Genomic DNA, 6,733 nt, shown 5'->3' with positions numbered 1-6,733 from the left:
GGCCTCTTTTCTTGACCTTTTTTTTTTCTCTTCATTATCAACAGCAAAACATACATGGGCATGTTTACAGCAAAATAAACATAATTATTCATGAAAAGCAAACTAAGGCAAAGCTACATAAAGAGAACAGAGATTTTTAAAGGTGTTATTTTTTTTTACTGCTGATGAGTAATTTTTTCTTGGCCTAACTTGGTTGGCAATGTATTGAATTTTTTATTAGCATATGGCTAAATAACTGAATGTTTTTATAAGACACTGTAAAGTCATTCCATCTTCCCTTTTGATGAATTTAGAGGGCTTAACAACTAAACCTTTTATATAATTTAAATAATTTAAGAGTTTATTGCAAATAGTGTATTATTTCTGTTAATTTTTAAAGTGTTTTTCTATTATGCTCTGGATGCCTACAAATTCTCGCAAGTAGTCTCAAGATAATATTAATTTCATCACATACTTTACTCACGCGGAAAATTTGTCTGCGAGAGGTCTTTACGTGATGAATGAATCTGTTTTGGGTTTGTTGTTTTTGTTTGCTTGTTTTCACCTGGGCCCAGTTGTTCGAAAGCCGATTAAGCTAATCCTGGATTAATGTGAACTTTGATTCAAGTTTAATTACTAATCGTTAAAGATGCTTCCGAAAGGTTGTTGACACTCAGTTTTGACTTAGACTTTTCTTTACCTTTAGCTTGAAATTAGGCTTTAAAACCACTTTTAAAATGCCAGATGAAAACCTCGAGTAACTTTTAATCGTAGATTAGCGTTAATCGGCTTTCGAACAACCCAGCCCTGAAGGTTATCTTTGTATTCAGTGACGACCAATAGCTAAAATTTCCAGAAATTTTCCTTTAATTGCCAACATAAATTATGGACTGTTTAATACCAAAAAATATCCACAGCATGTGTGTTAAACAGGACAAGTTTCAATGAAATATGTTAAATTATTACATAGACAGAAGTGTTTTACTGGAAAATACACCACTTGTGAAATTCATAGGAAACTACATCTGGGATCCGAGTGGTGTATTTTTTATGTCCTCTCTAGTGGGGATATTGATGACGTCATTTCCCCCTTTTTGTGGTTGTTTGTGCAAACAGTTGGTGAAAACTGGCGAACAATAGATTTGTCGATATGATAAAAAGAAAATTTCATGGTGGCTTGAAGATATGAATTTTATTTTCTTGTGTTAAAAACAATATTTTTATTTTTGTTTTTACCACTCGAAAATAAAATTCATATCTTTGCACCGCCGTGTAATATCCTTTATATACATTTTTTCCCTTTTTCAAACAGAACCCAGATGATCAGTAATTTCACCTTACATTCTGAAATGCAGATCAATAACATGAAAACAATGATCCTTGAAGACTGTCACAAAAGTGTATCAGTTAGGGGAATTTGAGTTCACAAAGGAAACGAGAATGCATTCCATTAGACATACACTAAACAAGTTTTCATGTTTTTTTTTTTCAGCTTAATTTCCTTTATTGACAAAATATGTCACATAAATGGTTTCTCTCTGTTAGTGAAATCAGGGATGAAATGCCTTAAGAGTTAAGTGGAGGTGTAAATATGTATTTTTGAAGTAACTTGTCCTGTTTCAGGCTCTTAGACTGTGGTGAAGCAAGTGATGTACATTGTATGTGCACAAACTAAAAATAGCCAAGGATATTTTTGACTTGACGTGCATGTTCCTTGTTTCTTTTTCCACAGTACGAGAATCTAACAGCCTAACCCAAACCCTAAACTTTGTAAAGTCTCTTTTGTGGTTTGAGTTTTGAAAAGAACATATTGATTGGAGTTTCCCTGTACATAAAATAGTTATTGAATAGCTTATACTGATAAAGTTGTATATTGTATTTAACTTACATTGATACTTGATTACACTACTGCAGACATGAATTTTGGATAATCATTAGTCTTGAGTATAAAATTGTCTTCATCTTTTATACATTTTCATTCATTTGTGAATATACAAAGTTTGATTTATTTCAGTCAGGAATCTGATAGTTACTCTATATTATGCATTATTTTCTGAACAGCTTCATTGACATCCATTGTATATACGTTTTTCTTCACTCTGTGGTTAGTAATATCAAAGCTGCAACTTTTGAAACTTTTTTCATCCAAGCCATTTCTTACTAGTCTCTTTAGATCTTCCTATATTTTTTATTGCTGTACAAAGTTCAATAAAGTATTTTATTAAAACGAGATTCATAGTTTTAACTATTGCAAGCACAGTCAGAGAATATCCGAAATAATATTTCATTCAACATCCATCTCAATCTCGCACCCACAGTGCTCAGGCTCTTTGACCAGAGTATGGTCGCCAGGAGAGACTTGAGGTAACTGGAATTTTATTACCGCAGGATTTCTGTGGTAAAACAATGCAAGCTGTTACAGGGCAGCCAACAAAAAAAAAAAACTTTTTTTCAATTCTCCAGTCTCTCCTGGTGACCAACTGCAGGCCAAAGAGTCTGAGGACTCTGGGTATGAGTTACAGCGATCTTGTCTCACGCTGCCTTTAACATCTCTTTCCCAAGGAAAAAAGGTGACAGTCATACAAAGTGTCGCCTAAACACATTAAAGTGTGCAAATTTTGCTCCACAGCACATCAGGCAAAAGACAAAAGGTTTTTTTCCACAAAAGCTCTAATCTAACTGCGGATAAAACTATCCATCAGGTACTGTGATCACTTGTTAAATTGCTTTGCTTCATCAGTTTCAGGTCCCTCGATCTTTTATCCTGGACAGTTTGTAAAGCCATCAGGGACTCAGTCCACAAGCTTTTCTCCTGTCTCAGATTTGCGCAGTGTTTATCATCATCAACTGATGCAAAGCACATTATTAACTAGATTATAATAGTTAGTTACCAAACTATGCAACAAAGCAACACATAAAAGCCCATCTGAAACGTTCGACTTCTCACCAAACGAAGTCGATGTGTGAATATGGAGTTCGACCAGTGAGAAGTAGAACGTTTCAGCTGGGCTATCAACACAACACAAGCGGCAAGTAGGATTATAAGAAACACTACAACAACACCAAAATACAGAGAACGAGACAAATAGATTGAGAAACACAAGAAAACATGACTGAATTCAGAGCATAACAAAGGCATCGATGTTCTTTGTGTCATCACGCCAAACAAGCTAGCGCGCGTTTGATCAGATAAGGAAAACATCGAATTCATCTGCCTCACCTACAGATACTCAACAGAGACACACAAAACACAAGCCAATAAAGAATCAGCCTGAATTACAAGCTCCTCACTGACCGTGAAGGTCTCAGACTTAAACTAAATGAGTACAAGGAAGTTTCAAACTCCGATCATCATGGCTGACAGTATTTATATGCAAGGCACACAAGTGACCGCGGGAAGCATGGGCTCCAATGGAAAGAGAAATTGGCGCGAAGCGAGAACAGGTTTTATTTGTTTGGGAGGAGTAGTTAGACTGTTCACAGTCCCTAGTCCCCTATTTTTCCGTGGGATTTGCTTCGATCGAACTCCCGCCATCATGGTTTAACGGCGAAGGCAACCTGGGGAGAGTGTCTAAACTACCGAGGGGAGCAGGAGTGGGGAGGTGGCGGAAAATATTTTCTCGCTCCTCCCCGACTCAACGTACCCAGGAGCCGATGGGCTCCTGACGTACCCTGACTAAGGCCCCCCTTGGTAGTTTCGCCACTCTTCCCAGGTTGTGCTCGCCTTTACAAACTGATGGCGGGAGTTCGATCAAAGCGTACCGTACCAGTCTCGAAAATCCCACGGAAAAATAGGGGACTGTGAACAGTCTATGGTGCGGTAAATATTCAAACTAAACTCTGTAAACTGTAATCAGGTACTGAGGTTAACTGGCCAACGATTTTACTTACCAATAATTGTAAACTTGAGACTTGTGAATGCGAGCAGGAGTCACGAGACCAAACGTGATCGAATCTGGTGAATGCCCGGTTTCCAACAAACCTTGTCTACTTGTCCTCTCAAACTTGATTAGCAAGATATTTTGTCAAGTTGCTTTATGTTGTCTGAGTCTCTCCAAAATCAATAATTTGTAAGGAAATAGTAGGCTATCCTTATGGCTCTGTTTATCTTCTTTCTCCCTCTCTCGCTCTTTCTTCCTCTCACCGGCTCTAATCTCTTTATCTCTCTCTCTCTCTCTCTGCTTTCTTTTCTCTTTTTTTCTTACTTAACTTAATATATAACTTATATTATGTTATCACTCCTATTTAATTCACTGTATGAACTTCTTTTTGCCATTAAATTGTAATAAAGTAAAGTAAAGTAAAATCCCATACTAAACTATACTAAACACTGTATTCTGTGTCACGGGCAGGCATGTGAACTAATTCAAAATGGCGGCTAATTCTCGTGAAATGGCCCTTTTCACCTCCATGGGATGAGAAAGGGTAGCGAAATTAATATTTTTGTATTCTAAAGGGTCTCAAAAGTAGACTGTGAGCTCAGCTGAGGGTAGGAATGAGGTCAAAGTATTAGAGAGAGTAGCAAAAACTAAACAGAAATTCCTGGCAGAAATTACTGACTTGGTTAAAATCCAGCAAGGGCCAACTGGACAAGGCAAAGGCGCCGATTCTGCTGGGGAATCTACCGAGAAAACTTTAGAAAATAATAGCTGTGGTCACACTACAGGCTTTTACCCGCGGGGAAATTCGTTTTACCTAGGAAAAATTTCCCCAGTTAAATTTACCTCTGGTTTCATTTTCCCCAGGTTAAAAGGTCACACTGGAGACCATGTGACTTTGGGAGGTTTAACGTCTCAAAGGATTAAATTTCAGCTCGCGTGTTCACGCAAAAATGGAAAACATGCCGAGAATCAAACGGATCAAAGAAAGGTTTTTATTCTTATTTCATTGCTGTTCATTACTTTACTTCAAAGAGCAAGACGAGCAAGAGTAATTTTACTGCAGCGCCTGATTTCTCGAAGGATTCAAAGACGACGAAGAGCCGCATTTAGTCAATTCTTGACTATTTTTGCGTGCCGAAAACAACAACGGCCCAAACGTGTAGCATGGGTTCTTCCGAGGCCGCAGGATTGGTTTGTTCCATTCCAACGCGTTAAACATGTGGTGGAAGGAAAATTTTCGAGTTTCAAGGGAAACATTTAAATTCATTTGCGCGACTGTTGGTCCTGTAATCCAGCGACAAGAAGAAGTCACGTTCTCAAGCGTTCCAAAATTAGTTTCACAACGCGATAATTCCGGATCTGTCACCAGCGTGATCGCCGACGAGCGTCCATTGGTCGGCTACTCTGGGATTTGATTTTTCCCTCTCTCTGCTTTAGGGTAGTTGTCAAGGGAAATCCACAGGACATTCTTTTGTTCTCTTGCGGTTTTCAAGCCCCAGACGATAAAACTTTCCCGAGGTAATGGGAAAAATCGGTCACACTTGCAAATTTTAGTATCCCTAGGGAAACTGTCAACAAGTCAAGTTTCCCTAGGACAAAACCCTGTAGTGTGACCACAGCTAATACAAACTACCAATGATAGAAGGCACTGAACAGCTACTGATTGTAATATTTCAGTTTTCCAATAGTTCGTCGCGGGGACGGTCTGACTTCTCAGCAGCCCATAATGGATAAAAAAAAAGAAGGCCGTGCCTGACGAAAGTTTGGAGAAAAATGCACATAATCTTACCTGTTCAGTCAGCCTTTAAAAATTCGTTTTTGGCAGGAACTACAACGTAATTCAACCACGTTCGCTTGAATTCGGAAAAAAATATTTATTTTCCTGTTGTTTCTTTTTGAGGTACAAAAAAGGTTTACGATTCTTTCTTTTATGTACGAAACGGTAACGAAGAGTTTGACCTACCGGACTCATACACTGACTGACTGACTGACAGACTTGCAGTCACCGTTCTGTGATACCGATTAACTTATATCGAGCACTGGGGGAAAATGGAAGCTTAACTGAAGGTCACGCTCACCTGGTTGATTGCAGGTTTTTTTTGTTTTTTTTTTTCACATAGCCATTACCGCGCTTGTTATCTTCGAAGCATCCAAGAGGCTTGGTAATTTATTACTTGATGTATTTTTTTGGGTCCAATGCTATACTGTATTATCATAAGGTGTTGCCCATTATAATTGAAGATAAAGACATCATTTTATGGTTTTAATATAAAACGCAACCATAATCCTGTCATGAGCTTAGGCAGTGAGCTTTGATCTGCGGACAGGTGCAAGTTTCAGTTTTCAGTGAAAAAATTCCTGTGGAATGCCACACACACCGCGTCAGATGGATTTACATAACGTATACGAATATGCAGACATTTTATGACACCTTTACGGCTCTTCGATCGCTTAAATTAAATCGAAATACGAATTTTCATAAAATAAAATAAAACCCTCGAGTTGTCTAATTAATTATAGAATTTCTTGGCGTCAATCTTATACCGAGTTCCGTGGTTTGGTTTGAGAATTGCTACGTGGAAAAAAGGTCTTTCTTTTCACGTGTAATCATACAAAATGGCGACTTATTTTTATTACCACTCAAGACGAAAGACTAGCTTTCTGCACTGCTTTGTTTTCGATTCACGGCGAATTCATGTTTTGTCGGGATAATAATGCAGATCAGTATCTTTGTGTCAGAAACAGACGAAACGTTTCCTTAAAAACGCATTTCAATTGATCAAATTTGTTTCCGGAATTCAATTAAACCAGTTTCTATAGACCTGTGTTTTTCTTTCCTTGTGTTTTATTCACAACTTTTCCTTTTAATGGGG

This window comes from Pavona decussata, unplaced genomic scaffold, assembly GCF_977016875.1.
Source record: "Pavona decussata unplaced genomic scaffold, jaPavDecu1.1 SCAFFOLD_254, whole genome shotgun sequence".
NCBI lineage: Eukaryota > Metazoa > Cnidaria > Anthozoa > Scleractinia > Agariciidae > Pavona > Pavona decussata.
This window is presented reverse-complemented; position numbering follows the sequence as displayed.